Genomic DNA, 11,570 nt, shown 5'->3' with positions numbered 1-11,570 from the left:
TAATTAGTTATATAATTTGACAAATAAATACTGAATTTTAGGACGTTTACTCCTCTTGCTTCATTTATTTTATTTAGACACCCTAGTGCAAAGCCTCACACACGGAAGTTGAGGGTTTGTATTTAATATCAAAATTATATATCAACCCGAGGGTTACTTCGTTTATTGAGTGATGGTTATTTAGTTGGGTTCTAATGAGAGTTCTCAATGAGAATGGATTAGATGAAATTAATTACCGAGAACAGGCACTCCAAGTTTCCAACATGTCCCTAGCAGAGAGATATTTAAGATGAAATTAATTACCAAGAAAAGTTTATTACATACATGCATCTAAGGGAAAAAAGAAAATTCTATGTTGTAGCTTTCATAAGACCCATTGGTCATAGCCAATTTGAGTAGTTCAATCTATTTGATGTTAATCTGCTTTTCATTTGGTAACTCATAGCTTCCTTTACTAGATCAAGGCCATTAATTGATATATGTTATGTTAGAAAATAAGGAAGAGGAGAAGAGGGTCCAGCCATTGCGAGAGGGGGAAGAGACGTGAAGAGGAGGTGAAATAGGCCGCCGTTTCTTTTGAAGAAGAATTGAAGCAGGTGGACGACGCATTTAATAGGCCCAATTCTCTCAACATCTTCAAATGATTTCAACAAAGCTTCTATTTCTTTTTGCAAAAAAAAAAAAAAAAAAAAAAAAAAAGAGGGGGGGGACCAAATCTATGTATCACATATTCACTTATATTAAAAAAAATTATGAGTAAAACTATTAATATATTCTCCCTATCATATATGTCATGAACTTAGTTCCGGATTCACCAAAATCTTATCATGTTATATGAATGGTCCGGGTTGAGTTGGGTCGGGCACACATATGTTGGAAGCTGACACAAGCCCGAAATCATTATGGGCCGATCTTTAGACCCATGGCCACTCCATAAGTCTGGCAGTTCAAATATAAATCTTGTTGGGTCCGAAAGTTTCTTTAAATAACAAGTAACAACTTGATTGGTTGAGAATGTATATCGGCCGTTTGATTGGAGGGAGTTTCATTCTTATTTGGATTTCAAGAAAATTAAAAATGTCACAATCTACAAAAACCTAATCTCATTCCTCCTAGCATTCAGATCTCATGCTACTATATTTGCTTCGAAACATTGTTTAATTGATTTTTCAAAAATATTCAAATTGATCATTCTGATTTCGAATCCAATTTCAATTCTAGAACCAAACACATCAGAAAATATAGTCATTCTGATTCCAATCCTGATCACAAACTATAGAGGTATTTGATTTGCGATTGCAATCGGAATAAATCAGAATGAGAATCAAAATAGTATATCTCCGAAAAATTTTGTTTATAATTAGAATTGGAATCGGAATGAATATTTGAATTTTTAGGAAAAAATTGGGATTGAATTTTAGGAGGGATTGAGCCATTCCATTCCAGAATCGAAATGAAACTCCATCAAATAGTTAAAATAAAATTTATTTATTTTTATTTATATTTCAGATTCTAATTCTCTCCAACCAAATATCCTCTAAATTCATCAATATTATTGTTAGACACTTTGTATGGACCTTTTCTTTCGTAGTAATAAAGCTACTTCTTACCAGAGAGAAGCAAGATGATTGCACCATTTAAAATTTCGATTGCTAGTGCACTTATAAAATGGGATAACAACTACAAACATTTTTTCTCTTACAAAATCACCTCATTCAACTTCAATTTTCAAGAGTCTTAAAAGCCACTTATAACAGTCCTGGCCTCTCCTGTAGATCCGTCAAATGAGGCCCTGTTTAGAAGCATTCAATTGTACCACAGATTCTTAATTGCCTCATTGATCACCAAACTTTAAACTATGGACACGGTCCCTCACAGCATCACAGAACAAAGATGGACCAAAATGGAGGACTCTGGGTACTGTTCATTTGTTGCAATTCTCTGCAAATCATGCATCTATTGGTCGCTAAATTTTCGGAAGGACACATTCAGATTTCATTAATTATCCTTGAGAGAAGTGTATCTTTCTGCCATGTTAGTGCTAAATACTACTGAGCCATAACTGGAGTTAACTGATGCTTCCTTTAGAGTGAGGAGGGAAAGGAAGAGTGGTACTCCATTTGATTGGATTGCAGAGGCCACGTTGCAAAATTGCCCTGGCATGGCAGCCTTTCACTGACGAAGCCAATAATTCTTATCAAACAATCTTGTCCACCCAAGGATGAGTGGCGGTGGTAAAGCATTACTCCAATATCTTCTACCCTGAAAAAAAAAAAAAAAAAAAAATCCTCTCTTTAAGAAAGAAATTCTCCCTTATCCCTGAAGAGGATTAAGTCAAGATTCTACATAAAGGAATTATGAAGCAGAGGATATATTCTCAACCAGAACCACATTGGCCCACAGCTGATGGTATTGGTGATCATGGCATTCTGGTCACCATCCCATTTTCCACTAACACAACCTACTGCTTTGGCAAGATTCAGTGCAAAAACACAACGTACTTATTGTGAGATCCCCGTAGGCATGTGTGTAGTCTTATATGGGCTATATATTGGGTGGATCTTAAGTACTTGTATAGAGTTAAAGGATTTAAATAACATATTCTAACTAATTTTTTTAGATAAGATCTTGAGTTATACAAAATAATATTATAATAGGACCTAGTCTTTAGCTTATGTGAACTAGGGACACTACAACATTGGTCCATTTAGGCTGGTTATGAGCTAATCATGGTATTTATGGTTGAGTTTATGGTATTTGTGAATGGACTTAAACTTTAGCCTGACAAGAATGCCAAGATTTAAATAGGAGGAGTATGTAAGGACTTATGTGGGGGTGTTTAGTTTTACATTAGCTACACACTGAGTAGAACTTGGATGCTTATATAATGCCAAAGAATTAAAAAAAAAAAAAAATATCTTTTGCTAGTTTTTTGTGAGCGAGGTTTTGGATTGTTATACTAGATCACAGTTTATGATATATACTGGATGTAGTCTAAGAAGGCTAATAAAATTGTTTGCTTGTTTATAAGAAATTTAAACAAAATGATCTACAGAAGATAGCAAGCCAAAATTGAACAGAATGGAAAACATGCATAGCATTGTCCTAAGGCCTATTTTTGTCTTTTATGCAAGAAGTAGGAAATACTATCCTAAGATAATCCTTCACCTATGAGCACGATCATGGAGGAGGTTGATGAAAATTCTTTCAGCATCCAAAAAAAAAAAAAAGAAAGTTTAGAAGGAAAGAAGGAAAGAAAACTTAGAAAGAAGAAGTTTGATAACCTGTTGGTTTGCTGGGCCTCAAAGAGGTCATTTTATAACCACCAAATTCTAAATGTTTGGACTGGCCCAACATTCCAAAATTAACTAGCTAAATGTTCAGAAAATTAAAAGCCAATGTTTAGAATATTAAAGGCCTAACATTTAAAAAATTAAAATGATAATTAAAAATTGAAAATAAATAAAAAAATTAAAATAATAATTTTGGGTTGGCAAGGCATCTGCATCAAAATTAAGTGGGTGCAGCTCCATTGAGTTCACTAAAATGGTTTAATTTATCAACAACTATAAGATGCCTGCATGCTGGCAAGAATCAATGGTGAATGTAGCTTCACCATGCGGTCCCCTACATAGTTCAGATCATGTAGTCGATAGACAGGAACAAAAGCTGAAGCCTTGCTTAAACTGCTCCTTTCACCATTGCTCTGCTTGATTGTAAAATTTCTAAAAATATTTCATAAGAAATATTTATTTGCTATGATTGCCTGTGCCTAAAACATTTTTAATTTTGTTAACTTGTAAGAATATTTCACAAAATATTAATTTGCTAACTTTGCCTGTATCCAAAACATTCAGTTTTACAACCAAGCAAGCTCTTATAAGGTTGATACAATAAGAGTAGACAAGTTCTGATCAAACTCGTTCTACATAAAGCAAACACCTATATTTATTTACTCGCCAGCATCCAGAACATCAGACCGACAGCTACCTTGGCATGCAATACTAAATATTACATCACAAGACACAGACCAGTCATAGATATTTTAGCTGTTTGGGGATATAATATCCAAACACAAGCTTCACTTCGTTTCACACAAACATCCCACGATACTTCCTGGCAGCCTCTGTGCTGTCAATGGTTGTTGTGATCGGGTCTCTCTTCTTTGGCGGATATGGATTTGGGAAAGCTGAGTTCCAGCGACCTGCGCCAGTGTCAGTAGCCTTATCAAGTGGCACCTCGGGAGGCATTGCCCAGCCAGCGCGGCTTGGCCGAGTCCACCCCCCTTTGGTGATCAAAGTAGGCTCAGTTGACACATTTGCACCACCTTCGTAGTCACCATGGTCGAATTTCTGACGTTGAAAAATGCCTCCAGGAAAGCCTGTTCTACCACCATCCCTGGTTTCTGCTCCATCTTCGGCATTTCCCCAGTCCCTGAAGCCCAGCCTGCCCCTTCCATTTGGATAGCTGTAACCAGCCATTCAGTATTTTCACTCTGACAATATGACTTGAACTCAAACTCCAGCTTCTGCTGCTTCTTATATGCAGGGAGGAACATTCTTTTCCATTTGGTGCACCCACTAAAAAAAGTGGTCTAGAATCAGATTCTTGCTTAAGGGAAGAGCATTACATGAAGTGCAGGACAAGTTCTTTCAACAATCAGAAGTGTTGACAAGCCAGCATAAAGTTAGCATTTTCTGAAAAAAAAAAAAAAAAAAATCTCAAGAATCCAGATGGCCTAATTAGGGGCATAAAGATAGAGTGGCTATACTTTTTGCTACATCATAATGCCTAAAAAAGAAGGGAATATGTGACCAAGCTAATTAAGAGAATCTTTCTCAGGGCCACAAAGTCTGCCCCATTAAAGGTGAGTGGAAGTGATCTCCACAACAATCTAGTGGAGAACGCATTTCTGGTGTAGTAGCTGGGAAAGAGAAAGCTTCTTGATATCAACAAAGTGCCAGAAGATAAATCGGGCTGGATATGGTGTCACATCTCCAATTTAGAATCAGTATTCTTGTAATGATCAAGCTGAAATTGTTTTTGTAATGAGCAGAACAAAGAAAGGACTTCCATGTGATCTGTTAAGGTCCTTGTTCCTCGTTCTGACAGTCTTGCATCTTGATTTCAATTTTTCAATATTTAAATGATTATCTAAAACCATTCAAATGACTTTGTGATAGCATCACTATTCAAAATTTCAAATTCTTTTAGGCAGTCCTCTACTTACTACTAAATGTCGGAAAACACACTAACAAATGAGCAATCACCTTTCAATCCAAAGTTGCTACCTTGCTTCATATATTTGAGATGGTGAACATGCTGAGACAGTGCCATTCAAAACTCACTCTAGCTCCTAGAAAACGATGAACTAGTGAGAACCACCTCTTCACTGTGATGTGCCAGTTAGGTAAAATGGTGCTCAGGCTCTAGCACAATTAAACTTTTGGCCTATTGTTTGATCAAGAGCACCATCTCACGGTCACTATTATTCCTCCAATCAAAAACTTTAACCAAACCAAATCTTGACTAAAAATAGAGAAAAGGGAACAAAAGGAACTGCATAGTTGCAGGGAAAAGATGAGTACGATGCTCTCTTGTTCTTGTTAGTAGTCTTAGCTCTAATCTGAGTGGAGAAGGTGATCTGAAAGAACTGAACTTGTTGCGGCCAATCGCCTCGTCGCCCGATCGCCGGGAAGCGTGCACCTGCAAAAGGAAGTCCGCACTGACCGGAGGCGGCTCCGGTGGGGACCCTCCGACGGTCAAGTCAGAGAGGTGACTGGGCAACAGTGAAATGCAGACAGAGAGCTCGGAGAGGGAGAGAGAGAGAGAGAGGGGCGAGCCTGCGTATGTGGGAGAGACGGGCGGATCGATCCCTTGCACTGTTGCCTTCCCCGGTATATATAGTGGAGCACGGTATGGCGCCATCATTAATGGCGCGGACAAGTGAGGAACTGTCAACTCACTGTAGGCTGTCACGTCGCCGTGTAGCCGTCTAATCACCAGGGTTGACCCGGTTCTCGGCGGGACAACGCCCCTAGGTGACCGTGCCGCATGTCCGTGTCAGAGCTGACAACGTCTGGCGGCCGTACGGCGGTTGGTGGAGTCGGCCGACCCAGGGTCGGTGGCCAGCAGAGTTGCGTCGGACTCCTCCGTCGGTCGGCGAGCTTCATGTGGGTCGGCTAACGGACCTCTGGGTTTAGTCGGTCGGGAATGGACCGTGGGATGGCCGCAGTTAGCCGCTGATGGCGTCCGTCGGCCTGTCGCCCGACTTATGATCGGCCAGGCAGAGTCGTCCGTCGGGTCGTCGGTTAGTCGGCCGGGCTGCCAGGTCGGGCCCTCCGACAGACGGTCGGTCGGGCTGCCAGACGGTCGGGCCCTCCGACAGACGGTCGGTCGGTCGGTGGGTATCCCCCAACAGTTGCCCCCCTCCACTCCCAAGTCGGGTGGAGAGCTGGTCGATGCCTTCATTCGGGTAGCAAGGCCGGACGACTGGGAGTGGATTTGTCGCATGTGCAGATCCGACCGTACCGCCGGCTGATCCGTTGTCAGACATCTCACGAATCCCAGTGATCCGAACGTCTAGTCGATGCCGGAAGTCGCGCCGGCGTCAGGTGTCAGACGCCACGTCTTGTCGTTGTCAGCCGTCACGTCGGTGCCAGAAGATCGGGTGCCGGACGATACCGCATCAGTCGATCGGATATTCGGCGCCGATCGTGGATGAGGCGTCCCATCGGGAACGCGGACCGGCGCGGGCGGCCGACGGCGGAGCCAACCCCCGCGCGCCGCGTGTCAAGGTGGTTGGCCGGCGCCCGCTCCGGCATTTAATGCAGGCGGTGCGGGCGTCCCGGGGCGAAGCGCGCCGAATCCTTAGCCAACCGACGGGCGCCACGCGTCGCGCATCTGGGGGACCTTGGTCGGCGCGGGAGCATCTCGGCCGTCGGTCGGCCCTATATATATAGGACCTCCCGGACCCTGACCCACATTTGCCATTTGCTGGGGAAACTCTGTCCGGGCGATTTTTCGGTCGTCGCGGGCAGAGTTCTTCTCTACTTCCGGAGGGTCCATCGGGTTCGTGGTCCTCCTTCCCCTTCTTGCTTTCTTCCCTCCTTTCCTTTCTTTCGGTTCCTGCACAATGACCAGGAAACCGACTCAGGGAGCTCGGTCGGGGAACCCGACCGACGACACCCGATCGGCTCCGGAAGATGAGGCCTCCTCGCTTTCGGGGCCGAACGTCGATCAGCTTCGGGAGCACTATCGCATCCCGGAGCAGTTTCGGCTCTATGCTCCAGGGGCCGGCGGTCGGGTCAACAACCCTCCGCCCGGCGACCTGGGGCTGTACGTTGAGGACCTTCGTGCGGGTCTTCGACTTCCGATTCCGGAGTTCGTCCGGAATCTGCTTGATTACTACGGACTCTGTCCGGCGCAACTGGCGCCGAACTCTGTCCGGCTAATCATTTCTTTCGCGCTGTTGTGTCAGCTCTTGCCGACCAACCCCCGCGTTTCCCTCTTCCGGGCCTTCTTCGTGCTCCGACCCCACCCTAAGGCCCGAGGGTGGTGGCTCTTCAACCCCCGGAAGGGTCTTGCCTTCATAACCGGTCTTCCATCGTCCATTCATGGATGGAAGAACCAGTTTTTCTTTGTTTCCTCTTCCTCCTCTTGGGGCTTTCCTTCTCGCTGGGGTGTACCCCGAACTGAGGCCAACGACAACAGTCGGGTCGACGTGGACGACCGGGAGGACTTCCACCGACTCAAAGACATGTTGGTCCCGAAGCAGAGGGAGCTTGTTACCGAGCAAGCTCTCTATGATGCCGGCCTGAGTCTGGTCCCCCGAATAGGTATCGCCCGATTCCTCAGCTTTTCTTTTTGTTCGGCTTTAGGGTAGTTCCGGTCCGGCCTTTAACAGTGGTCGGTTTTGCAGGGACACCGCCGAGGATGAGGCCGACCGACGCCGAAATTCGTCAGTTTGCCGCCGCGAGGAAGAGGCCAGCGTCGGGGGCAGGCCCTTCGCGCCCTTCCAAGAGACCAGCCCCAGTCCCGCCAACCGTGGAAGCGTCGGCGACCGAGAGGTCGGAGCCGATTATAGCCCTCGCGGCTCCGACCGTCCGAGTCGAGGAGAGGCCGACCGAGGAAGTGGCCGAAGGAGTGTCGGCGGTTTCGCCGCCGCGGGTGGAGCCGGATGTCGTTCGGGAAGCCGAACATCGTCCGGAGGCGTCCGCTGGCGCAACGGGGGGCGCCGGGTCGAACTCCAGCGTCCCATCGCTGCCAGCCCCGTCGGTCGGGGCAGCTGATCGGGGGAAAGCCCCGATGGAGCCCTCGGAGGAGGAGAGATCAATGCCCCAAAGCGCATACTACCCCGAGGGCGCATCGGCCTTGGCCGATCACAACCTTGCGAGGAGGTTGTGCCAGGGGATCCTCCTCCCTACCGACGTTCAGTCGTTGCGATCTCGGCAGGTGACCGAGATGCTGTCGCGGTTCTACCCGTCGATGGTGGAGGTAAGCTTCGCGTCCCCTTTTCCCCTTAAAAATTTTTGCTTGCCACATAATTCTGACAAAGCTTTTTTCCGTCGGCAGCTGATCTTCACCATGTCCGAGTTGGAGGCCGGATACCGAAGGTTCGGCGACGTTCGGGCAGCCTTCAAGGAAAGGTCGGCGGCGGCCGAGGCCGAAAGAACGATGCTAGTCGACCAGCTATAGGAGTCGGTCGACCGGGAGGCCAAGTTGACGGACGAGGTCTCCCGGCTTATGGCCGAACTGAAGTCGGCCAAGAAGGAGGCCAAGCACAAAGGCCGGGTCGTGCGTCGTCTTCGACGCGAACGGGACAGTGCCACCTCCGAACTCCAAGGGGAACGCGAGCAACTTCGGGTCAGCCTGGGGAAGCTCACGAAAATCGAAGAGGACTTGTCCATCGCCCAAATCGACGCCGAAATTGCCAGGGCCGAGGCGGAGTTGGCGAAGGAGGAGCTGGCCCACGTTGAGGACGAGGCACGGTCGGCGAGGGAGTCGGCCGATCGTGCGGTTGAGGACTTCCGGGCCTCCGACCGGTTCAAGGAGGAGATGCTCGAATCGGGCTTCGCCTCCTACCGGGTCGGGTTCGAAGATGGTCGGGATGCCGTCCATGCCTTGTACCCGGAGGTGGACGTCAGCCGAGTCGCGCCGCTACTCGCCGAAGAGGACGGAACCGAAGAGGAGGCCGACCATCAGTCGGGAGACATCATCCCAACGGAGGAAGCCGTCCCGGAGCAGGAGCCGACCGGAGGTCCCTTGCCGACTGAAGGACATCCTTCCGCCGCCGACCCAGCGCCGCTCATGGTCGAGATGCCGATTCTTCCCGATCCTCCGTCGGTCGAAGAGATTATCCAGGACGAATGATCGGTCCAGCCGACTGTCTTCCTTTTGTTTCTTTTTGAAAACATATGTAATCGGCTTCGGCCCGACTTTGTAATTTCTTTTAATCAATGAATGAAATTGTATTCTCTTTTGCTTCTTGTTTGTAATGTTTCTTATCGCTGTAATGTCGAACCCTAGTCGCCAACTTAGAGAAGTCGCCAACTCGGGTAAGTCGGTAGGACTTAACCGGCTTGCACAGCTCCGAAGTAGCTTGTGTCCCGACTTTAGGTCGGTTTTCAATAATTGTAGTCGCTATTCGGGCGCATCTGTTAAGTCGGGATCCGATCGAACCTGGTAAGGTTCGGTAGTCGGACTTCCGTAGATGCGTTCACTCAAACATCGACCGGCGCAGTGTCGGGGGAGCGATAGTAAGTCGGATCCCCAAGCACTTGCGTCGGGTTCTCATGTCCTTCGACAGACGGTGGCGAACCGAGTGTCGTTCAGCCGGCCGCAGGTCGTGTCATGTGATAGACGGTGGTAAGCCGAATATCCCTCGGCCGGTCGTAGCCCGGTCGGAATGTCGCGGCAACAGCCGCGTGGGCTTTTAGCCTTTCTTCGGTCGGGGCCCGATCGATCAGTCGGCCGATGGATTCTGCCCGAAAATTCGACCGTAGAAGGAGTACAAACTCCCGTCATCGTAGATGCATCGGTCCGAGTAAGGGGCCGATGTGTCGTCGGTTCCAGGTCCGCGTCGATGCGTCGGGGCTGAGCGCCGATCAGTAGTCGAAGAGTTAGAACTCTGATTTTTCAAACTGAACTTGTATTCCGATGATTGAATTACAGAATTCACTGGTAATACAGCTTCAAGTTGTCGGCGTTCCAAGTCCGGGGAATGGTTTTTCCCTCAAGGGTTTCCAGCCGATAGGCTCTCGGCCCGAAGGTGTCAGCAACCTTGTAGGGTCCTTCCCAGTTGGGAGCCATCTTCCCTTGGTCCAAGGGCTTCGACACCTCCGCCTTCCTCAAGACTAGGTCGCCAGGTTTAAAGAGCTTTGGTCTGACCTTGGCGTTGTAGTACCGGGCGACCCTCTGTCGGTATGAGGCCATTCGGATTTGAGCCTCATCTCGCAGTTCGGGGAGGAGGTCTAGCTCGGCCCTCCGGCTTTCGGAGTTGTCCGGCTCGCGGTACTGCTCGACCCTTGAAGATGGCAGGCCAATCTCGAGCGGGATCATAGCTTCTGTCCCGTAGGCCAAACTGAACGGCGACTCCCCGGTCGGGATACGGGGGGTCGTTCGGTAAGCCCATAGGACGGAGCCCAGCTCGTCGACCCAGAGACCTTTGGCTTCGTTCAGTCGGGTCTTGAGTCCATGGAGCAAGGTTCGGTTCGTCACCTCGACCTCGCCATTGGACTGTGGGTGCCCGACTGAAGTTAGTCGATGACGGATGTGGAACCTGGCGCAGAAGTCCTTGAAGTCTTGGTTGTCGAATTGCCGCCCGTTGTCGGTGATGATGGTGTGCGGCAATCCGAACCTGAAGATGATGGACTTTTGGACGAAGTCCTCCATCCGCTCGGTGATCTGCGCCAAGGGCTCAGCCTCGACCCACTTCGTGAAGTAGTCGATGGCGACAGCGATGAACTTCCTTTGGCCCGACGCCGGTGGGAAGGGGCCGAGAATATCGACTCCCCACTGAGCGAAGGGCCACGGAGCGACAAGGGGAGCGATTTGGCTGGCCGGTTGGCGCTGAATATTGGCATACTTCTGGCATGGCTCGCACCTTCGGACCAACTCTGCCGCATCCTTTCGCATGGTCGGCCAGTAGTAGCCCCGTCGCAAGACCTTGAAGGCTAAGGACTTGCCCCCCAAGTGATTCCCACAAATTCCTTCGTGAACCTCTCGGAGAGCGTAGTCGGCGTCGGTCGGTCCCAAACACCTGAGCAGAGGGAGGGAGAACGACCTCTTGTAGAGTCGGCCGTCCATGATCACATATTGTGACGCCGACCATCGGAGTCGCTTGGCCTCCGCGGGATCTTTGGGACTGGTCCCGTCGGACAAGTACCGGACGATCGGGTCCATCCAACTTGGTTCGGACGCTAGCTGCTGCACTTCTTCGACCCGATCAATGCTCGGCTGTTGGAGGTTTTCGACAAACGTCCGACCCAAAGAATCATAGGCCGACGTTGCCAATCTGGAGAGAGCATCGGCACGAGCGTTCTCCGTCCTGGGGATGTGGGAGATCTCGA

General features: G+C 48.5%; 1 pseudogene; it reads right to left on the bottom strand.

The window, feature by feature from the left end:
- Positions 1-3,841: 3,841 nt before the first annotated feature.
- Positions 3,842-11,570, bottom strand: part of LOC109506766 (phytyl ester synthase 1, chloroplastic-like) — a 48,353-nt pseudogene continuing 40,624 nt past the window's right edge.

This window comes from Elaeis guineensis, chromosome 10 (genome assembly GCF_000442705.2).
Source record: "Elaeis guineensis isolate ETL-2024a chromosome 10, EG11, whole genome shotgun sequence".
NCBI classification, from domain to species: Eukaryota; Viridiplantae; Streptophyta; class Magnoliopsida; order Arecales; family Arecaceae; genus Elaeis; species Elaeis guineensis.
Note: the sequence above shows the minus strand (reverse complement) of the source record. Positions and strands in the feature narration are given on the sequence as shown.